This window comes from Apis florea, unplaced genomic scaffold (assembly GCF_048593485.1).
Source record: "Apis florea isolate Af1SG1 unplaced genomic scaffold, ASM4859348v1 contig_3772_pilon, whole genome shotgun sequence".
Lineage (NCBI taxonomy): Eukaryota > Metazoa > Arthropoda > Insecta > Hymenoptera > Apidae > Apis > Apis florea.
Genome location: NW_028256845.1, coordinates 1895257 through 1919391, shown reverse-complemented (window position 1 = coordinate 1919391; position 24135 = coordinate 1895257). Strand labels below are relative to the sequence as shown.

The 24135-nt window shown below is 44.6% G+C and overlaps 1 protein-coding gene across 4 annotated transcripts in view; it reads left to right on the top strand.

Annotated features, from left to right (window-relative positions):
• LOC100865253 (uncharacterized) overlaps positions 1-24135 on the top strand; it is a 178951-nt gene that overhangs the window by 27351 nt on the left and 127465 nt on the right. For all 4 annotated transcript variants that reach the window (XM_086915321.1, XM_086915320.1, XM_086915319.1 and 1 more), the window contains exon 3: positions 22693-22780. The gene's annotated coding sequence lies outside the window, so the exon portion shown is untranslated. The remainder of the gene's footprint in view (positions 1-22692; positions 22781-24135) is intronic.

Here is a 24135-nt window from a genome sequence, read left to right as displayed (position 1 = left end):
AATACTTTTCAAAAAAAAAAAAAACTCTTGCCATCGCTTTGCACCGCTTGGAGTAATTGTTAACCAAAGCGGAAGATTCCTTTGAGAAGAATGCAGCCAACTTTTTGACGCAACGGGAAATCGAGCAGGAACGCGAAGGATTTCTTCAAAGGGTTCTTCTTAGTCCCGGGACCTTTGTCTGTATCCTCTCCAGCTATCGACTGTTTTACCCGATGCTCTCCTTTTTTCTTCGACTTGTTCCCCTGAAAGAAAACGGTAGTCTGGAATGCTTTGCTTAAACGAAAATCTCGTTCTCACTTAGACTCCCTCTCTCTCTCTCTCACTCTCTTTCGTTCCGAGATTGAAATAAGACGTTTCGTTCAAAGGAGCAAACTCGCCTTTTATATATTCTCTGTCTAAAAATTAATCCACGAACGAAGTAGAACGAAGTTCGTGGAAATATTCCAGAAACTACTTCGATTTCTTCTTAATAATATCTCGCTTATCCCCGTCCGATTCCCTCCTCGAGCCGATCGATTCTTTCAAGAATCCCGCGATATTATTCTCGGCTTTCCATTCTACCAGCGTTCGTTTCATCGAGCGTTCACTGTGGAACAGCTAGTTGCTCGATAAAATCCAAAATCTTAACGTTTCTGCTCGGGTCTGGCACTCCTTAAATCGAGGCGATGTCTAGGATGTCTTGGTAGCGCCACCCCACCGCCAAAGGCGGCCATCCCCGTCGCCCAGGACCGGGAGAGCCTTTACAATACGTCCTGAGCAGCCAACTACCCTTTCTCTTAACGTCCAAAGTTTTCAAAGTACGACGTTCAATGGGGGCCGTCGTATATATGGCTAGCACCACCCCCGTCCTTCGCTCTCCTTTTTCTTCGCCCGGCTCTGCCTCGTTTTGGTCCTCTGAGGCTGACGCGCTTTGTGAAAAGCGGCGAGATAGCGGTCCCTGAACCGGGAGAACAGACCAAAACAACTTTATTGGACCCGTTACGGGCCGGTGGAGATTATTCAATCTGATTACTGCACGCGGTTGCTGTCGCTGCGTTTTATGCGTTTTTATTCCGAGGCTAGGTTGCTGGGTCAATTTTGGAAGGCAATTCGTTTATGAAAAAATTTGTTTCAAAATTATCGATTTTATTTAGATAAGAATTATAAATATTAATCATACTCGATTGAACTTATACCCTGAATGTATCGTAAAAAGCAACGATTCTCTAACTATCAAAAGTTCATCTGACACCCGTAAATACACGCGCAAAACAAAATTGAAACAAACTCTCGACTGTTTCCATTTCATTCCACGAAACCGTAGAACGTCGAAGTTCTGGGAACAATACTAAATACCTGCGCAATTTCTTCGCAAACCGAGCGTAAAGAGGAGACGACGTAGCCAGCAGTCGTTGCCGTGCTCGTGAATCGTCTTGCACAGTTGCCTTTCAATCTCGTCTCAGACGGGGCGGGGAGAGGGGAAAGATAGACGGGAGACGACCAGTGGCCGAGGAGGACTTTGCGATACGGTCGCGTGGAGAGATACGACGATGAGAAGGGTGTTCCCTTGCTAGTTGGCTGGATGCTCGTCCTTTGTTGACGGCCTCCGCCGTTCCACGGAAACAGTCGCCAGGAAGCGAAGCCAGCGCAACGAGGAGGACGCCCACCACCGTGACGTCATACACCACTGAGTTCATCTCGTTATGTTACGTTCGTCGACGAGACGTCGGATGCAGGAAGCCTACCGTTCCCTCCTCTCTCTCTCTCTGGCCGTCGTTTCCATCCCCCTCGCTTTTCCGCGCGTCTCTCTCGCGCTCACGCCTGACCCTCTTCGTCGCGGAACAGTTCTCCAACCGTTCAACCCGTTACCTCCTGGGCGGCCCGCATGCCCGCCTCGAAAAGCCGCAAGCCTTTCGGCAAGAGACAGACACTCGGGATCGATAGTGACGCGAAGGCAAAAGTTGTCCACGAAGAAGTTGATTTCTCGTATTTCTATAAAAAAATTTTCCATTTTTTAGAAAATATTTCTTCGTGTACGAAAGGCTAATATTCAGAAATCATCGAAATGTCTTTAAGTTTTCTAGAATACTGTTACTCATATACAAAATATAAATTTCTTTAAATTTTGAGAATCGAGATTAAAGGAAATAAAGTATGATACAAACGCATTGTCGTTACGTTTCCTAAATTCGGAAAAAAAAGAAACGCTATTCATTCAAATGGAGAGAAGTACACGCTACCTCGCGAAACATCTCTCAAGATCACCTGAACAGCTTCATCCACGCCTCTTTTTTTCGCCCTACTCGCGTAGGGTGGCGCGAAAATCCCGTTAGGACACGACAATAGAATAGTGTAACGAGCGGAAACGTTGATTTCGATTAGGGATGGCGGTGAATCCGGGCGTGGGGTGAAACGTAAGTAACCAGGCGTCCAACAAACACGCGTCTAAGGGACTCTGAGAGAGAGAGAGAGAGAGAGAGTACCGGTCTGAGAGAACGTTTCTTGGTTGTGTGTCGGCGGCGCTGTGAATTTATGGGGCCGTAACAGCGACAAGTGGTTCACAAGTCGCCGGTGGCATCACCGTTTGGCGCCCACCCCGAGAAGGGCTTTCTCGTTTCGCTCTCACCTCCCTTGCCCGGAACGAAATAAATTGGGTTTACCGTGGAACAGGCGTCGTTGCTCCACCAACCAGCCTCCGTCAGCCTCTCCTCTGCAGCGGATGCTGCACGGATTTCCCGGTAACGTTGCTGATTTTACGCCCCCTGCGTGGCATCGTGTCACCGGGAGGATAATTATGCGGCTACTCGCTTAAATTTCACGCGTGCACACGCCTGGTCCGCGTCTTAAACGCGCCTTCCCAAAGGCTTTCCTCGGTGATTAAATCTCACTCGGTTTCTTGCATTGCATTCGGATTGGATTAAACGTAACATTATGTTGGTTGACAGTTCGTTAGCGGAAGAAGAGGATCGATCATGATTTATCAGATCAAGTCTCTCTTATTTAAATTTGTGTAACAGTTTTGTCGCACTTTGTTGAGAAATATTGTAAAATTTTCGTGACGAAAGAGAAATCGAAGTTCACATTCCATTTCTATTTTCAAGCTATCTCTATCTATGAGAATAAAAATTCTGCGCGATATTTGACAGCATTTTTCGAAGGAAGTGTGAGGAAAGGGGGGGATGGGTTCACGCAATAACACCCGGTGATTCGATTTGAGGCCGTGCGGTATGAAGGCGACAGCCAACGTTTCTTCTCTTCCTCTATCATTTCTCTATCATCTCTCTTTCTCTCTCCCTCTGATCCTCTCGAGCACTTTGTAGGTCGTGCCTCCACCCCTGGCACCCCTTTCGAGAGCGACGGTTTAAAGCGTATTAATTAACCCTTTATTAGACCCGAGTGAAAACCACCGCTTTCGCGCTGGCGCGAGATGAGCCCGATTCAGGAGGCCACCGCCTCGCCTCCTGGATCGGGAGGGGTATCGTTCAGTATTTATGAAAAGCTTCCAGGATATTTTCCGCCGGATCGACCCTTCTCTCTCTCTTTCTTCCACAGATTTTCTTCCGCAGAAGTCAGCGTTTTTTTTTCTCCTCGATGGAATTTGAACAAACGATATCGTTTAACGGCGAAGATGAAGAGAGAGTATAACTTTTACTCGATTATACTTTGATCGCGAATTCATTTCGTCAAATTGAATCGCGGAGACAATTCGATAAAACGTGATAAAATCGAACGATAAGACGTTGCGTTGGTTCGCAAATTTTTCAATAGAATATCGAATAAAATTACACATCTTTTCTCGAGATTATAAGCATCGCTTTAATACCCTTCACGAAACGAAAAAACATCTTTCCAATAAAATATAATTCGTATTTCCAATTAATAAGAAAGAAGAAAAACGCTTAATCCTCCTCGCGTATATTTTCGTTACGTTTTCAACTCGTAATTCGATCGAACCGCGTCGCGTTCCTCGACTTACGATCGCGCCTCGAGGGGCGGCTGGGAAGAAGGAGAAAAGACGTACAACACCGTAGGATCTGAGAGGGAAAGAGAGCCGTTTGTCTGTCGAATGGTCCACATATATCGCTCGTAACGCTGCTCGGTCTCCTGCGAGGGGCGAGTGTGCTCAATTTGCCACGTCGAGGGTCGCAGGACCCGGTGTACCTAGCAGAACGCGGAGGAAGGGGGATGAGGACTCGTGGAGGGTGTCTCGGGTCCCCGAGAGGGACGCAGGACGAGGCAGGAGATGTAAGGCCTCGGGTGGCACGATGTACGATGGGATCGAGATGAGATTGTCCCGCTAGAATCGCTCCTTTCCTCTCTTTCTCTCGCTACCCCCTTACTTGCTCCGCGCAAAACTACCCTTTACTCTTAACAGTCCTTCTTCTTCGATAAACTCTTCACAGGATCCTCGATTCTCGGTTATACAGGCCCCTGTTCCCTTCCCAGTATTTGAATACTGCCGTATTAGGATTTGACACGACAGTGGTGATACTCGATAAGTTGTAGCATTAGCATCGTGTAGCATTGGGAAGACTATCAGAATATGGACACGATAACGCGTTTGAAATTGAACTCGAAAAATTACCAAAATTTTTCTAGGGAGAAAATTTTACAATTTCTTTTCTGTTATAAAGTATACACACACACAGACGAAATTTCTCTCCCCTTCGATTCGAAATTTAACTCGGTGGGAACACATCCTCGAAGAAGAGGTAGAATGCGAAACGATGGAGAGTCACGCTCTCTCGACGCCCAGTCACGACACGATGTGGATCGCCATCGTGAGCGCAACTGTAAGACGCAACGTGCGCTTGATAGCCTTATCCCGAGGGCGAAGATCCGACGGAGATAAGGGGCAGAGAGGATGATTTTCGAGCATAAACTCGGCTAACGCTCGGGGTAAGACGGAGGGAAAGAGAGAGAGAGAGAAAGAGAGAGAGTGGTGTTGAATGGTGAAGGGTTGGCCGAGGCACACACGTGAGGGCGTAGACAAGGTAGGCGAAACAAGACGAGACAATGCGGATATTGGACCGGGGAAATATTCGAGACAAAGTATAGGGTATAGTTGTCGATAGAACGGCGAAGATGGCGGAATGGCGTGAGGAAACGCGAGTAGACAAACTTCCACGTTGAGGCAAAATCTTCGTTGGTTATCAGACCCTGTCGCAACGATAGATACAAGACTTCTACTCGGATACCTGCTCATTACAAGGGGATGAAGAGGCAAGAAACACAATATCGGCTCGCGCGTTTTGAGGGCTCTGATAATTGACGGCTCGGCTGAAGATCGATGCTCTTACGAGAAAATTCTTGTCTCGAGTCGTTGATAGAATCGAAGAATGTTTTCTCGTGTTTTTTTTAGATGGATAGAAATTTAGAAAAAGTACGGTGACTGAGATCGAATCGATATTCTTGGATAAAAATTCTCTAGTAGAGGAGAATATATATTTCTTTTTTTCTTCTTTATGTTTTTTTTCTCTACGAAATATACTTTTGTATATATATATTTTTTTAAATGTGTTTCTTTTTTAATACGATTCTCCGTTGTTAGTTCAACATATAGTATACTGTACGCATACTGTACTTGTCTCGTTAGTGTTACGAACGAGTTGAAATTATCTTGGAATATCTCAGTTGGTTGAACTCAAACTTTTGGAAGTTTGGATAGTTCAAAATTCCGAATTATAAGTCAGTGATTGTGGGGAGTTCTAATGGTTTTATTGACAACTGAATCTTCAGTTAGGTTTCTCGGTGAATGTACACAATCATAAGAATTACAAACGGACAATATCTTTTCATCGTTATTAATAATACTCTTTATTCGATTATTCAAACAACATCATTTCGAAAACTCGCATTCTAAAAACTATTTAACAATAGAATCGTATCATTCTTTCTATATATAAATTTTGTGATAAATCGTAATTCGAATTAAATTGCTTGATCCTCTCTAACTACGTAACGCAATTCGATTCTTAAATTCTTATTATTATCGACAACATCAATCTATAAAGAAATATAAACAATAAATCCATGGGTAAACAAAAACTTCTTGGTCTCAACCTCTTCTCGCGCATTTCAAAATCATAACACACGATGACGCATAATCCGAAACACGAGATGATGGAGGCAGAACGGATAATAAGAGACACGAAGGATCGAGAACACGAATCGCGCGAGACCCTCGGGATCGACTTTCCGAGAAAAACGAAGGGAGGAACTATCCTTCCTGCATCCCACGTAGGTATTCGTCGAACGTTTTGCGACGGGTTAGCCGATCTCTTTGGGTGCACGTAGGGCGAAACTAGGACCTGTTTAATGGAGCTCGAGCCATTCTGGAAATTTGATCGGCGAGAACAGCCAGCCACCCAGTCGTTTCCACGTTTCTCCCTCCTCCTCCCCCTTCGCAATCTTTTCTCGTTTTTCTTATTTCACCCTTCCCGCCCCATAAGTTTCTCCCTCTCTCTCTTTTTCCGTTCCCGGTATCGCGTTCCTTCGAGGATTCCTCCAGCAAGGACAACTTTGATTTGATTCCGCTCGATGTCGTTCTTTCTTCCGCGCGCACCCCCTTCGATCGCGACAAATCGGCGGATGCCTGCTCGAAAAACAATCCTCGTTGTACGATTTCGAAACTCGATATGAGGGGGGGTTGTTGTTTGTGTTTGGAGAAATTCGCGAAGCGGTGTATTCGTAGTAGTATTTTATGAATACATTTACACTTCGATACGAATTGATTGATCGAAGATATTCGCGAGGTATTCGTTGTCGAAACGTTTCGAATTTAGAGGATGGAAAAATTGTATATACGTTTAAGAAATATTTCTGGAAACGAATATTCCGAAGGAGGGCGAAGGCGGTTCCTTTTCGAACTGAAAACACTTTTCCAATCTCGAGAAATTCCACATATCTCCACACGGTACCAACTTTCGACGCGCAATTGCATCCGACATTTTCGAGCGATAAAGTAACGCTGACGTGTTATAGTGGAAGGAAGGAATGCAAAATAGGGATCAGAGCGATAAGTGGTGGCCCCGCGTCGGTAGTTCTCGAAAATTTACCGCCCCCCCCGACCGGTCATCGAGGGAGATGAAACGTTTTCCGTTTGCATGCAAAGCGCCGCCAGTCGACTGGCCATGGACGTCGGTGTGCCATTGTGAAAACGAACGCACACGTCGCTGCGTGCTCCTTTTTGCCCGCAGACCGATACCAACTTAGCCAGGAAGTGACATGCTTGCGAAATGGGGTGAAAATATCGTAGCGGGAAAAAGGCACCAAGAAATATAATACGTGTGCGTACGTATAGATGAATATAACGAAAGAGGATGGAACAAAACGAACAGCATTGTCGTTTGTGGATATGTATAGAAATATCACTCGGCACGGTTTGATAGATAATACTCGTTCCAGTTCCGATAACTCGAGCAAAATTATTCACACGCGTTAATGTTGGTTGTAGTTCTTTCGAACAGCTAATTTTTATTGTTCTGCTGATCGAATCAAAGATTTGTTAAACATTGATATTAGTTCGTTAATTAGTTCGTCTTCTTCCTTGTGAAACGTTAGAAAGGAGTGTAGTGTAACGGTTTAAACGGAAAGAGGGGTAAAGGTAATTAGGACAATTTCGAGTGGAATGAAAATTGTCAAATATCCTTAAATATTGAGAAAAAATTATCTGGAATATCCGCCTCTAAAGCGGAATATAAAAAATATAGATGCAGAGGGGAATAAGGAAAACCACATTCCATGGATATAAATAACCAAATCTCGAATTCTCGGCCCGCAACAAACTTTCCAATATGATATCGAACTATTCTCGTGTCCCTCTCTCCCTCCCCAACATATGCGAGTCGTACGAAATTTAACGACATCTCGTCCGCGTGGAGAGAGAGAGGGAGAGAGGAGGGGGGAGGAAAATGAAATAAAGGTAAAAAACGGGCGCAGGAGGGAGAGGAGGAAGTCTTGGGACATAGGGGTCACGGGTGGCTTGTTTGCACGCCCATTCTCCGCATGGCCATCCTTGACCGTGGCTGTCCAGGGTGGAACCTCGACCAGGAGGAGAGGACCCTTCGTGGCCATTACTTGGATGGCAAACACACTTGGACCGTTTGGTTTGTCCTTCCATCCCGGCCGCATATAACGGCCCGACCCCTGTGTATCGGCATGAGATTTCTATTTAAATGAGAATCCATTAGAATCTCAAGGCGGAGCCGGGGGCAGAACGATGCCTCGAAAACTTTCCTCCTACCGGATACTAATCAGCGTTTCCTGCGCGCCCTACCACACCCGACTTTTTAAACAGCTGATTCCGCGAACGTCCAAGGAAACGAAAATTTTTATGGAATGTAGAAAAGATTCGAATGGCGCTATAAACTTTTAGAAAAAAGAAGAAAGCGGAGATGGAGACTTAACGCGTAACAGACAAATACACGTCTATAACGTGTCGATTTATTTATTCACATCTGTTTATGACGAATAAATTAATCCAGTTATTGTCGTATCCTACATCGTCCAATAAATATTGGATATTAAATGAAAACGTGTGAAAATGAATGACGCAGCGTTCGTTATATCTCTCTTTCTTCCAACACACAATTATCACAATTATAGAGGACTGTTCGTTATCTTAATAACATTTCCTCCTCCTACGATCATTCTGAAATTTTCAATAATTCTGCCAAGAATCAACGAGGGAAACAACGCTCGGTCCCTCCGTCCAACCAGTTTAACCTTAGATCTCGTTCCGCTAATGTATTCATAATCGTGCGTGCGGTCGAGGACGACACGGATGGGGGATGGTTCCTCCATCGAAATCTCCACTCCACGCGGCACGCGCCTTAATCGTCGTTAATGATAACACGAGTGCATCCCGCGTAGAATTTCCAGTGACGCGCATTCAAAGCTCCCTCCCCACTCTCTTACACGCGTGGAACGCAGTCTTGAGGCCGGTAACGGCGGAAGACGGGCGTGTTCCGCTCATCCTGCATGCCCGTGTCGCGAGGCGAGGGGTTTGGTTGCCTATTTACGCGGGGACCATCATTAAGAGAGAGCGTGCACGAGAGAGGGAAGACGCAGAAATGACAAAGCCGCTCGTTAGGCCCTCCGAGGGTCCTCACGAGAGCATCGCCAAGGGTGAGAACGTGCTTAGGCCCTCGATCCGTCCCTTCGACCTACGCTTTTCTCCGCCACCCCGTCTCGTTCTCTGACCTCTCTTCTCCATTGCGTGCGCTCTCCAGCACCCTTTCCGCGATGGTCAGCCTCCGAGGAACTTTTGCCCATCGTGACGAACCTCGTGATTTGTTCAGGCCACTGTGCTTCCACGATTTTCTTGTCTCGAGATTTCTCCTTTCGTATAGGCTTTCGTTTTATGTAGTAGGTTTCGTTCGGAGAAAGGAAAAATTATTTATCGGTGATAAGTTTGGAAACTGTTCGTCCATGTTGAAAAAGAAGGATTTTGAAAGGAGGTTGGTCTAAAAATTAGTAAAAGACAGGATTACGAATTAATACAAGAATAGAATTTTAGATTCGTTGCAAATTCACGATGCATCACGTGATAGATGCAACGTTATTTGTTATCGTTAGCTTCTGGCTGTTGAAGCATCGTTAGAGCTGAAAGCCGCGAAGTCGTAGGAAGTGAGTTACTGCACCATTGGCAATTACGCGTTGACAACATCCGTCTAATGGTGCTTCGCTCGTAAACGCTCGGTCGTCTTGCCTGCTTCTCTCCTTGCCTTTCCTCCAAGGTTCTCGCATCTTTGTAAGAGCATCATATTCGCGGGTTATATGCCTCTCCGCGGCGTGATATAATGTTTTACAAATTGTGCCGCGTTTCGACGCCGAGGGCAAGAATAAGCTAGAACCGTGTCTCTGAACATTGCGTAGAATTATTTTCGTCGTCGCGTAAGAGTACCTTGTGCTTTGCATCTCAAACTTCTACGTCCAATTCTTAATTTAATTTTAAAGTTTCGATGCGAATTCTTCTCCACTAGAGAATGCATCTGATCTGACGATGAATTCTCAAAAGTTAAATTTCCGTTCTTTATAAATTTTAAAAATGGATACGAGATTATATTTTATTTCTTATCTAAATAAAAGACCGTCTCGATCAAAAATCAATGTCCATACGCTTCGATTTTTGTAAAACCGATTAAACAGAAGAAATCCTCGAAAGAAATCCTCAATCAATAAATTCCACGGATGGATTCGATCGCTTCACTTGCTGAAGCACGTCGGCGAGTCACGTCGTGGAGGCAGGCCACAACTTGGCAAAACCCATTCCCCGGTTATTAATCCCGGAATTCACGGATTATTCCGGCCACCCGCCGGGCAGATGGCGGGGAAATGAGGCGCAGCCGGTGGTGGACGACGGAGACGGTTTCCGACGGAGAAGTGGTTGCACGTCGTGGGAGTTGGCGATCAGTCAGCGTGACAGTTTTGCCCGGGTGACCCAGGGGGTGCGTTCCATCACTTTCACATGCCCGTGATGTATGCATGAGGTCGCGGCAATCGCTGTACGCACGTAGCCGACACCCACGCCTCCCCATTTCCCCATGAATACATGAATCGAACCACGCGAACAGCGTGGATGAGTGCTGTTGGGGGCGCCTGTGGTCATACGTTAGCGTCGCGAGACGATCCGCGCCCTGGTTTCATCCCTTGGCGCTAATATCGCGGCGAATGTATCACGAGGTGCCCCTCTTACCTGTGCTGCATTTTGTCTCTCGCATTTGGAGGGAATAATTCAGAGAGCGATGGACCGGTTTGAATTATTTTCTCTTCTTTGCGCGAGGGAGGGGGGGGGGGAGAGAGAGAGAGAAGTTTGTGATGAAAGTTGGCAGGGGTAACGTATACAGGAGTATGGTTTTAAAAATTTATTTCGATGGATTTCGTGATGCGAAATTTCGTGAAATCAGATATATTTTTTGAGGGAGGGGGAGGGGGAGGGGGAGGAGTAATAATAACATCGAAGGAAAAGGAAGAAAGGGGTTTATTATTTGTAAGAAAAAAATACTTGGTTGCGATTTTGGTGAAACCACGTTGAACGAAGAGTATGCATCGGTGTTAGAGGTTGTCTAGTGTCCCTTCGGGGCTCAATAGAGGGGCCCAAGTCCAAAACCCAAAGGCTTAACGAGTTGCGCACACTTGGTGGAAGGCAAGTCAGTTCACGACGTTACAGGGTGGTAATGGAGTTAATTGCCGGCAGCGGACGAAACCGGGGGGCTTACAACTTGAGATACCCCGTGCACCTGATACCAACAAATTGCTCGGTTCTTACGTTACAACGTGATCCAGCACGAGCCTTCTCCCTCTGTGTTTCAAGTAGCAGACAGGGCATCTTTAATCCAGACTACGTATATGAGGCAAATGGATGAACTCTTGTTAAACTGGAGAACCGGATTTTATTCTCTGCAAACTATCTGATAACGACGGATGTCTCTAAAAATTAGAAAATCCGGGTGCTCGGGCTTTGTATTTTATTTAAATCGAGGTGAGATCAATCCTCCTCGATTCGAATTATAAAACTATCGAAACTTGACGATCTTGCACGATCTTGAACGGTTAATTCTCTCCAAAATCGTTACAAATTGGCAAGAATGGAACGAGAGAGGGAACAATACTCGTTTATGCAGCGATCCTTTCTTCACGCGAGTTATCTCTCTGGAAGACGCGTCACTGGCGAAGTTGCGGTACCGCGTTATCCGCGGTAATTGAAGAGTCGAGAGGAGAGGACGAGTCGCGAAATAGGATAATACCTCGGTCAGGGCCTTCCAGCACCGTTGTCGAGGGACGATGACTAGCGTAACACAGAAAAGACATTAGCCAGCGTCGTGAAAGGCGGCCGTGAGGGGGCCAACAGGCGTTTGCCAGCTTTGGGGATGATGGGATGATGGCGGTGCTGTGTTGAAGTGGCCCTGTGTAAAATTATGACTGCATACATACGAATATGTATTCGTGTATTACGTACTCGTTCGTATTTGTGATTTTGTCGCTTCGTGTGTCAGATTTAACAGAAGCATAGAAATGTATAGGTTGAAACTAATTAAATTGGATAGTTTTGAAAGTGAAAATCTGTGTAAAATTTTAAGTAACATTTTTCTCTTTTCCAATAATTTTCATTAACGATATTTCCGATGAAATATCGCAAGAAGAATTCGCAAAAGTTTTTTCGAACGGTTAATTAAAGTAACATATGATATCGCGTGATACATCAGAATTCTGATGATCAACTCTTTTTTTAATAAATTGTAATTTATAAGGGGCGAATAACTGAGTTGCGTGCAGTAATTAATGTCATCGGTTCTTGTCCTTCAATTAAAAACCAATTTCGTAGGGTTCGCTTAATTGGTTGGTTTTCACCGCGCCGCTAGATATTGCTCCACCATCCTTTGTCTCGGTCGCATCGTCTTATCAGGAACGCCTAGAATTAATCGTGTATCAGGCTCAAGGCTCACGTACGAGCACAGGTTTAATCGAAGGGAGAAGATTAAATTATATATCGTTCGCGAAGTTGATTCCTTTAATTCCCAAATTTCCGATTAATTGATCACCCTTGAGCGCGAATGTTAATTGCGAGACGAATGAGACGTTAATAATTGGATTGCTTTTTATATTTTTTTTATTTTTGACAGATTCAAGATTTTTCAAGATCAAATATTTGATACCAGATTATTTTCAAAATATCAACGTTAAAACGCGTTAAAAAATATACTTTTTCCTTAAAGGAATAATAATACCTTTCTCCGTTTCAATGATTACCAAATTTATCAAGAACGCAATTGTTTCTAGGAAAACCAGAATACGGGCCCTTGTTGCAGAAATTTACGGTAATCGCGGCAAGAGTTGAAACAACGTTCGGCCAACAATCAATTAAAAGTCTGACTCGTGCAAATCCCAACCTTTCCGGATCGAGGGCTTTCGAAACGAAATAATAGTTTGAGAAATCGGATCTTGACTTCTGTGAGCGAATAGCGTCGGGGGGAGAAAGAGAAGCAGAGAGGGAGAGAGAAAGGAGAAGGGGAAAGAAAGAGAGAGGTCCGCGTGGCGGTCGAATCCGTTGGAAATCGTAATCGGTACGAGTGGTGGAACCTCTGACCGCTGGAAAATCCAGCCGCCTCTCATTAGCATTTAATGCCAGCGAAACTTTCGGCTATAATGGCTCGTGTGTGCGGGCTGACGAATGCTCGAATTAGAGGCGAGAGGGCCGGTAAGAGTTGGCGGTAAGAGCGGGCTTTTCGAGGAGTCCGGATCGGAGGTCGAACCTAAAGAGACCGAACGACGTGTTCCTGCTTCAAAACGCTCTCCCGGCCCTCAAGCTGATTAAATTCTTCCGACCGTGATTACCGTATCCCCCGCATTACAGACGCGTGAATTGCCTTGCCAACTTATTAATTCGTTTTTCCGCGATTACTCTCGATACTCTCTGCGCGCGGAATTCATTTTTACGGATCGTTTGTTATCGTATAAATAAGAGACTTTAAAGATAAATCGCAGGTAAATAAATTCACTCGATTAAAATTAAATTGATTCGTTCGTCGATTTTAATTAATACAATCTCGTGGATGGAAAGTAGAGTGTAGCTTAGCCTCCACTTTTTCCCATTTTCTTCGCGATGTAATCTCGTTTCCGCGCGAACGCAACGCGGTAATCCGCGCTCCACCGTGCAAACATAGACCGACGGTGTTCCATCACCGTTTAACTCTCTCTCGTTTCGCAACGAAACGAGAACGCAATATAAAAGTGCGTGTAACGCGGCAGAAAGAGGATTTGCCGTGGTAAATTAACGCGGAGCGAGGTGGAAAACGAGCAGCACCAGGGGTTGGGGATTTCGAGCGCGTGGCTCAACTTGGTTGAAACCGTAGTTTCATCCTGTCGGATAATATTTCGTTATTATCCGCAAAAGTTAATATCCGATGCGTGTGTATGTAAAAACTTGCCGCGAGAAAGTTAATATACTTTTAATTTTTATTTTCGTCGCGTTTCGTCGATGCGGACGTCGAGGACGATGAATCCGGGGAATCACGCGCGTTGGAAGGCGGAGCGCTCGTCAACGCGGCGGAGAACTTTAAATTCTCGTGCCGCCTCGCTTAATCCGCGGCTTAAAGAGCTTAACCCCACGAATATCTCGTCAGAGCTTCCCCCCAGACCGACGACGTCGGTCCGCGGTGCCAGAGAGCAGGTTTATTAGCGCACGGATTTCGCAATTCTTTTCATCCCCGGCTGGGACACGAAGCCTCCCACGCCGTTTACATAAGCGAGTTCTCCGGATTGCCTTTTTGATATGTAGATAAGGGGTGGTGCCGCTTTTACGCCGTTTACTACGCCCCTCCACCGTGGTCTGGAAAGAGAGAGAGACCAAACTGTCGAGTTGCTTTCAAGATAGACGAGATGTTCGACCGAATTCTTTCGAGGACATGACGTTTCGCAAAGAATAGCGTCTTTACGACTCTGTACGTAACGTAATATCGAAGAATTTTTTCTTTTTCAAAGTTGTCAAGGATTTTTGCAGAGGGATGTTTAATTCAAGTGTGGAACGATGGCAGATTTGTCGATTAATGTAATTTCGTGAGACGTAGAGTTAAATTTAACGTTTACTGTTCTTCGTGGCAATATTTTCTCTCTCTCTTTCTCTCTCTCTCTCTTATTCTCTCTCTGTGCAACGTGTTAAGCGCCTTCCTAGAAACGTGTAATTATTTCGATGATTATCCATACTTACGATCGAGGTAAGAGAACTTAGGCCACGCGTGTACACACACACACGCGCGCGCGAGTATCGATTTTCTGGAAGGAAATCGCGGGTTAGACGCGATAATCGACACGGTTCTGGCGCCGCACGTGAAACAGGCGGCCAAACAAGGCCGAGCAATTATGAACAAGGAGCATGACCGGGATAAACAAATTACACGCGAACGGTTTCTCGGTGGTGATTAGAGGTAAATCTTGTTACCAAGTTTCTGTCTGGGTTTCATCTTGAAACAACCTTAACTCGAAACAACACGGAAAATTACTGCTCTATACAAACGTTCATCTTTCATTGAATTAAATAGCGAGAAACTTTAAAACTGCGCATTAGAGACGTTTCAACTTCTAAATTTAAGAATCAAATTTCAGAATCTCTCTGGCATGATTTCTAAATACGGCTTTCGAGATATTAAGTATCGAGATATATCTCACGATATCGGAATCATAGGTTCTTTTGATTAGGGGGGGGAGGAGGGAAGGGATCGTAGAGCAGATCGAAATTGTGCTATTTTGTCGAAACGAGGAAGAGATAAATGATCAAGCGTGGGTCTCTATCGGTATAAGATCCTCCTGGGACGAAGAGCTAAATCAGCCACAGTGCAGGAAAGGAGGAAACGAAAAAAGGGACCAATCTTTTTCCCTTAGACACACGACGTTCTATCATTATTGGGCCGCTTCACTCTGCACGCTTGTGTTCATTTACTTCTATTATTTGAGGTAAACAGATTTGCTTCGCATTTAGCTTCTCTTCAGACGGTGATCACACACGATTTTTCATAGGTTACGTATTATACGTTTTCGTTTCAGCTCTTTTCTCTCTTTTGCAGAGAATATTTCCCCCGTTCCCGGAAATTCTACGCAATTTTAATCATCGTTTATTTATTTTCAATTATCAATCATCAACATTGAGATGAGAAATGTCGAGATAAGAAATTATAATAATAATAACAATAATAATAATGATAATAGAAAATCGAGTATACGCGAAGCGCATTTTACGCGATTTGTCGAAATCACTGCGGAGTCGAAATCACAAATCGACGTCGTTTCTCGAGATCTTTTTCGGTTGCTGGCAGAAACGGCGGCAGAGGTAGTTTTTGCGGGCAAATGGAAGCCGATTTCTGCGCGTTTCTGCAATTAGAACGGCAGTAGTCAAGCATCAAAGGCGAGCCATGTGGAAGACGTGAAATTTCATCGGAAGCCATGCGACGACTACGAGAGAAATACACGCGAGAGAAGGGTGAAAGTGTTGGAAATAGAAGAGGAAGAGAAACAGAGAGAGAGAAAAAGAGAGAAGGCAGAAAGCGCAGAACAGAAAGAGAGAAAGGAAAGGCAGCAATGAGAGCTAGTCGATCCGAGTTTGCGAGTTCCAAGCCAAGGGGATTGCCGTATATTAAAGTACTTTTCGACTCCCCCTTTCCTTTCTACGCCAATCCGTAGCCCTGGACCCCCAAACCTGCTCCTACTTCTCTTTTCTATACGTTCTTCTTCTCTTCGTCAGTCTCGTTGCCATTCGAATCGCGAGTAATCGTAAGCCCTGACTAAGCCTCTTGCGTATTTTGCACGTGATGTTCCAACTTCGTTTACAATTCACTATATATATATATATATAAAACTTTTCTCGATGGTTGGGTTAATCGGAATGATCGCAGAAATAATCGTTTTAATATATCATTAGGTAAGAGTTAACATTGTTCTTTGCCAACAATATAATTCTTTTATATTATCATCTGGCAAATATATATATTTCTTCCAAATTGTGAATTATATTTAATCTATCTATATATATAGAGCAGATATTTTCAAAAAAAAAAAGAAAAAAGAAAAGAAAATCGTCGATCCGTGAACGCCAGCATCCATCGACGAAGAGTTTTCCTTTTGATGCCATTAGTCATTAGCGATTCTAAAAGCACCCAGGGTGGAATATTACAGCAGTAGCCACGCCAGCTTTTACCATACTTTATACGAGGCCCATTCATCAAAACCCAACGAGACCAATGGGTGTACGTTGCTTAGCAATGGATCCTGCATCGCAGCAGGATGTTTATGATCTGTGATCGTATCGTGTATTTAGATATTTCGAGAAGGATCGATAATCTTTTCTTTCTTTCTTTCTTTTGCTTTACATGTTGTTCGTTATTCGTTTGTGCGTTAGTATTTTATGATAGTTTTTTTTCTGTTTTTAAACCCGTGAAAAATTATGGCTCGATGTTACGCCTACGACTTGTGCAAAATATTCCATCTTTATTGTTATTTTATAATAACTCAATTTTTACCCCTTTATTTTCAATGTCTATACCTTCGCGGCACGAAACTTCATAACTTTCGTAACTTTCTAACTTTCTCGTTGTACATTATATGTATTATAACTCAATTTCCACCCACTCATTTTCGATGCTTAAAGATCTATTTAAAAATATATCATAGCGATTTCGAGGGGAAAAAATTTCAAAGTTTCGAGAAAAAAATAATCTCGCTCCCGTTTACATCGCAATTATCATTATCAATTATCGAACGCGTTAAATCTCACGTTTTGCTTCCCTTCTCCTCTCCCCTCCTCTCCCTCCTTCCCCCAAATAGATTCATTTCCATCGATCTCGTCCCATCGAGTTGCCCGAGCTCCTTGCAAGTATCGTCGCCGCTGACTCGCCCTTCGAGCATCGATCTAGGCGAGGTCGGATACGAAGAAAAGGTGAGAAGCTGTCGAGGCTGTCACGCGTCCAATGGACCATACAGTCGGCCCATTATCGGCGAGAGGGGTTGGCCTCTGCGGAGAAATAATAAAAATGCCATTAGTGTCTCGACGTCCCAGCACGGTCGAACGATGCGAACGTTTTCACCCCACAGATTTCGACCGATATATATCTCTCATCCCCATCGACCACTTTAACGTCTTTGTCACGGACTCTCCCGGCTTGACGAGGTTAATCCTTCTTTCTGGCCTTCATCCTTCCTCTCCCCCCACCCCACCTCTCGGCTCTCCTCTCCTTGGTCCACTAACCGGCCCTGGACGACGAGCTTAAAATCCGTTCACGAGCTGGAACGAAAATAATTGCATCGTGATTCTTCCGCCTTTTTCCGCCTTCCTTCTCGCCATCCTTCTCGCTCTCCTCTATTTCGACTCTGCTCGTTTCCGTCCCTCTTTCCCTTCCTCCTTCCTCGGTCGTGCCACCGACGACCGAGAGGGCATAAATCCTTCGGGATCGTCGCCGGGAATAAGATAAAAATCTCGCCGTGGCGCGACCCCGGTGGCGGAGAAGAGGAAGGAGAAAAGAAAAAAAGGAAAAAGGAAAAAGGCAAATTCCCGAATAAACACATCCGCGCCTCTTTATGGCGCCACTTTGCGGATCCACCACCTCCCCCGAGTCGGTCGCCTGTGTACCGTGCGCATTATTAACTCAACCACCGGAAAATGTCAACGCGGCCGGCCTCCTTATCTCCTCGCTTTTCTTTATTTTACCGACAAACGCCGCTGCCCCCGCTTTCCCTAGCCGGCGGCGTTGCTTTCTTCCCTTCTGACACGCCACTTTTATCTGGCTGCCTTCTGTCCGGAATGTTGTGTTGTACATCCAATGCCGGATTTGTAATTGGATGGTAATTGAATTTTCTTGGAAAAGAATTTGTCAACTCTCTCTCTCTCTCTCTCTCTTTCTCTCTACATATATATATATGTATAATTTATATAGCTGTTTCACGATTACAAAATTGATGAAATTTAGTTGAGAAAAATAGTGGTTCGAAGATTAAGCGTCTTCGTTGAATTTTATTCGAGATTCAATTGGATAAGAGGCGTCGAATGCCTTCTACCGTTTCCGTTTCCTCGGAAGATCGGTTTTCCAAACGTTTTAATCGGCGTTTTTCTCTCTTCCTGGCCCCAATTTCACGATTCCCGACCCCTCTCCCCCCGGCGGGGTTAGAGAAAGAGAGAGTCCTCTTCCTCAGAAAGGAGTTATCGCCGAAGGAAGCTACAGGCATCGGCGTGCTCCCGTGAAAAGGGGCTGGAGACGGCCGGCGGGGTTAAAACGACCCCCGCAGTCGAGGCTGAAGTCTGAAAGATAAGGTACCCCTCTTCTCTCTCACGGCCTCCTAGATTATGGAATGGCACTTTAATTACACTAATGGGAGAACCAAATGTTAATTACAATTCGAAGTCTAAAAGAGAGGTGATTCGCGGCCGATGGAGGAGCGAGGAGGACGGAGAGGAGGCCGGGTGGGGGAGGGAGGCGGAGGAGGAGGTGAGATAGAGCCTGTGGACGGAGAAAAGGGACCAGATGAGATTTGCCTGCGTAAGAAGGGTTCCCCGTGATTAGTATTATTTAATTAAAAATGCCCGGTCTCATTATGGTCACCTCTCATAAGAACCTGGGCTTAAATGGGAAGCTGCTTATAAATTGGATTATCGAGAAGTAGGAAGGGATGAGGGAGAATGAAATATCACGATATAATATATATATATATGCTGACAAAATTCTGATAAGAAAAGTAAACTCGAATTATCGAATATTTTATCAAATAAAATTAAATATGCACGAATTTTAATGAATAAACATTTACTTTCGTCCCGTTCGAGATTGAAATTTACCATAATTTTAAATCGATATCGATAGGAATATCTAAGAAGTGAATGATCATTAAGCATCTCAAGATTGGAAGATTATGCACGTTAATTTGGCGCGAAAAGGGAGTATTAACTTTCAAGAAAAAGAACACACGAGAAAGAGAGGAAAGGAAAAAAAAGAGAAGAAGAAAAAAAGGAATGGATGGAGATAGCCTCCCTTGTCGATAGCAGATCGATTCGTACGGCGTCACGGATATATCGGGAGACATTTTCGAAATTTCCACTCCAGCCCCACGGTCTGAGCAACGAGAGGAGTCGTAAGCGGGGTAAGCTACGACTACGCGGGCGACTACGAGGACGGCCATCGACTTTGGAGGGGAAGGGTGGGGGGGCCGAGCCGGGTTTCAATTTAAAGTTGGGCGAGCGTGTCGGGATTTCAATGTACAAAATGCGTATGCTAAACTTTTCGCACCCCTGTGGTAGCCGCGCCTCCCCCTCCGTCCGTCTTCGAGTTCCCCAAACATCCCTTGGTAGCTGGAAAAACGGCCAACGTGGACGGCCAACGTCCGTGCTCGATGTTTCGCCCGGGAGAAATCAGCAAGTCTGATGCATCGCCAAGTAGAAAGGGGTGCGCAAGTAGCACGTTCTCGCCCGGTTTTTCGCGGGACGAATGTCCCGTGGAAAACACTTTGAAGTCGATGCCCCCAAAGGACAAATTACTTTTTTTTTCAGAGGCCTTAGCCACGGCCGAGGAAACTCCCTCCCCTTCTAATGATGATGGCGCGCGAATCGATCGAAGGTGATGCATATCAATGAAATAGGCTTGAAACGGGAGAGGCTTGTGGAAGGAAGTTTCTAATGGCTCGCGAGAACTTTTCTCTCGGGCGCACGCATCGCCGGTTCGAGGTGTATTTGCATCTAGCTCCTCTGGGTGCAAGCTTTGTCTCGTTTCGCCGTTTATACGGGCACGAGGGGGAGGTGGGGATTGGGCTTTGTCGAGGTTGTTAAATAGATGCACGGGGAAATGCACGGTGCGGCTGTATGTATGTATGGCCCGAAGTTTAAGGATTGGATGTAGGAAATGGTCGTTTGAATGGAGGGAAGTTGGGAAATCGGAACTCGAGCAACTGGCTCGCCTCTACTCTCTCTCTCTTCTCTCCTTCTTTTCGTTTTAACAGTTTAAATGTCTGTTTGGAGATTTATTTCTACAACCGGAGTCAGCTTGATTAATAATATTCGCCATCGTGGTGAATTCGATACGAAGTTAATTTCCAAAATTAAATTTTCTTTCTCCATTAACTTTCGAATCTTATCTAAAAAAAATTTTCTTTCTATTTCTCTATATCTCGTCTAAACCAATCCTAGCGAAAATTGACAAAAATTCAAACATTCGTCCTCGATCCGATTCCGACGCGAATTTAATTTGAACAGTGCGTCCATCGGATCGAGTCGTGTGTGTGTACGATTGCCATGGAACGAAGGACGAGAATGGATAAGAAATGGATAAGAGAAAGAGAAGAGTGACAAAAAAAAATAGCAGAACGAAAAAGATGCTCGATAGGGCATCGCGGATGGGTGAGAAGTTTCGCCCGAGGAGTTGGATTACCGCGTGGCTTCGGTCGGATTTGAAAATTCGTGGGGTCTGGCCGGGTGGCGGGCAAGGTTGGCGCGTGATTGATTTTGCATACGACACGGATTGGACAGGTTTGAGAAATTGGACTGGCTTTCTGGCTGGTTTGCCCTCTCTGCCCTTCTTCGGCGAATCACCCTCTCGAAATGGCCCTTCCCCTCCTTATCAAACCTCCTTCTTTTCCTATATCGCGAGAACGTCTATATGGTTATATCGACGTGGCGCGCGTATATACACGTCGATGTAACGTATATGCTTGGAGAGTATCCTGAAGTGTCTACCCGCGAGAGACGAAGAAGGCTTCCCTCTCTCGTATCTCTGGCGGGAAACGTCGAAGGGGATTGGCCTCGAACGAGCGATTTGTGCGATCTTCGAGGACGTATTTATGAGCGTTCCAGGCCCGCTTCTTCCACTTTCATATCGCATTTTCAGACGCGAGCATGACGCAAGTTACGGCGTGCAAAATGGGAACGTGACGCCTAAACGCGAGACCATTTTTATTGGAAAAATGGATTTTTGCTGATGATTTTTCAAATCGCGATAAACTATGTAGAAATTATTTGTTGTATATAATATTAATGTTATCTTGAATTGTCTATCTTATATTTAGGAATAATCTAATTTTTTGCAAGGTTCATCACTTTTTGGATAGATCGGAAACTTAATCTACCATCGAATGATTTATTAATGATTCAAGATTATTGCTTTTTCGCTAATCCACCACATGTTTCAATCTTGTAGTATAATTCGAGTTGTCTTATCGTAATTATCTATAATCTCAAGAAAATCAAGATTTAGATTTAGGTTTAAAAAAATTTATGATCTAAAAAAATCTATATTTAAGCTTCGATGTAAAAATAACTTTTAACTTTTTTCGAAGTTATTTGAAGAAACTTGAGAAGAAGATTAAAAAAAATTATTTAATAATCTAGCTACGTGAACGAAACACAAACGACTGTTGCGGTAATGCGGGGACAAAGGGAACCGCGTAAGAAGCTGTCGAGGCATTCAGGATAACTGATCTAGCGTTACCCGCCGACGTTGGAGTGGATAACAGGCCGAACGATTTATTCTAAACCTTTATCCGGCGGCCCCTTGAAATTTATGAAAGAAGACGCCCGTTTAACCGACTCGTTCAGTCATCCCTCACGATGGTGGTGAAGCCACCCTTCCCTCTTCCTGTCCTCCTTCCGCACCGTGTCTCCTTGTCCTTCCTCCAGATCTCGCCCGCCTTTCCTCTTGTTCCTCTTCACCTCCACCCTTCGTGCTCGCATGTCAGCCCTTTATTTTATACCAAGACGAGTCGGTCCGAGTCGGTCCTAATATTAAAGGGGATGGTTCACCCTTAGCGCGTGATCGGGATACAGAAATTCGCCGATCGGACGGTTTCTTATTGGAGGGCGAAACGAAGAGTCGAGGCAGGGCAGGGTTCTTGCGAAGGAACCGTTTGAGAGCCTTGCAATCTTTTCTTCCACGTATCGTCATATACGTGGATGGGGTTGAATCGTTGCCTGATCAACGGCTGCGGGAGAATCGAAAGTAATATCGAAAGAAATACTCGATTTATCGAATAGTTTGTTGGTAAATTTGAATATTTCTTTCTCTTTTGCTACGATCAATGGAGAGAAGATGACTGAATTAGAGATTATTGAATAATTACAATAAGTTTAAAAAGTTTAAAAAGCTAAAAAAAAAAAGAAAATATCCAACTTTGCAGCGACACGGTGTAACAGTGAAAAGAAAATCCGTAAAAATTTCGAGAATAAAATTTTCCTCCTCTGTTTTCCAGTTGTATCTGAGCAAGACCCGGCAGAGTGGCCTCACGGACGATTTGCATCTTTCACGAACGGTCAGTCCAACTGTGCGCCAACAGCAAGGTAAGTCTCTCTCTCTCTCTCAACATTTTTTTCCCTCTTTTTGTCGTCGTTTTTTCGTGCGACGCTCTACTCTCTCGAATTTCGATAGACGCCGCGGACTCGTTTTCTTGCCGTTTTCTCTCGTCTCCTCTCTCTCTCCCTCTCTCTCGAATTCGCTCGAAACTTTCGACACCCACGCACACACAGAACGGTGTCGTTTAACGTCCTAACGACGAGATACTCGCCTTGCCGTGCGTATATCGAAACTGGCGAAGTCACCCGTGCCGAAACACAAGCGACATTTCGAAACTTTGGCCAATTTCGCGTATACTCGAATAGAATAAATATGCGGTCCACGTGTGCCCGCCTATCTATGTTCAATATGTGCGACTCGCTTATAAATTATGCTTAATCCATAGCGTATCGTGCGATTGTTCAACCAATAATATCGATGAATTCTGCGCGATCCTCTCGAAATTTCTCTCGTCGAATTTTATCGTGGGAAAAGCGAATCTGAGATTTGTACTGGAAACTTTTCGTCCGGTGAAATATCTGTTTGACGAATTCATATCGTAATCATCGTTGTCATTGTTGTTTTTTATTTCGAAATCTCTTTTAACACTTCTTTGACATTAAACGTGTCCACAAATATGCGTAACTAAATATAGCATGAACGTCGATCAAAGTTATTACATTGTGATACGTAATAATTTGAAAATAACAAGTTCAAGGCGTACCAGAATTATCGAAGCTCTTCTTTTAAAAATCATTATATTTCTTTGAAATTGGACCTTGAAAAAAAATTAATACCCGTTAACACGATGATCAAAATAATAACGAAAGTAAAAAAAGCGAATGCTCGACGGAGGAAAATTCTGAAGGCGAATATCGACCACAAGCACTTTCCCGATTTCCACCGAGCATAAGCAAGGATTTCCACGATGTGAATCGACGTAGACGTGGGGAGGACCTGGCATCATGCATAACCCCACGTCGGCCTCGCATAAATATTCTAATAACTTCGGAAACTAATATGATTGCATCCAGCAGGAATAATATCCTGTTCGAAGTGGGCATCGCGGATGTATGCGTGGAATACGAAATATATACGCGCTCGTCCACACGACGTCGCGCTCCTCCTCACCGTAACCGTAGATCACCGCGAGGGTAGAAGCGATCTCTCTTGATGACAGTGATTACTTTAATCGAGCTCCCCTCCTCCCTCCTCCCTCGTCGGAAAATAGTTATGGACGACGCGACGAAAACCACCAGAGATATCGCTCGATACGATTACACCCCTGCTCTGCTCGATTCTCGTGCACTCTCGTCGCGAGGATAACAGACAGACAGATATCTAGATGGGTGGATTTTAATAA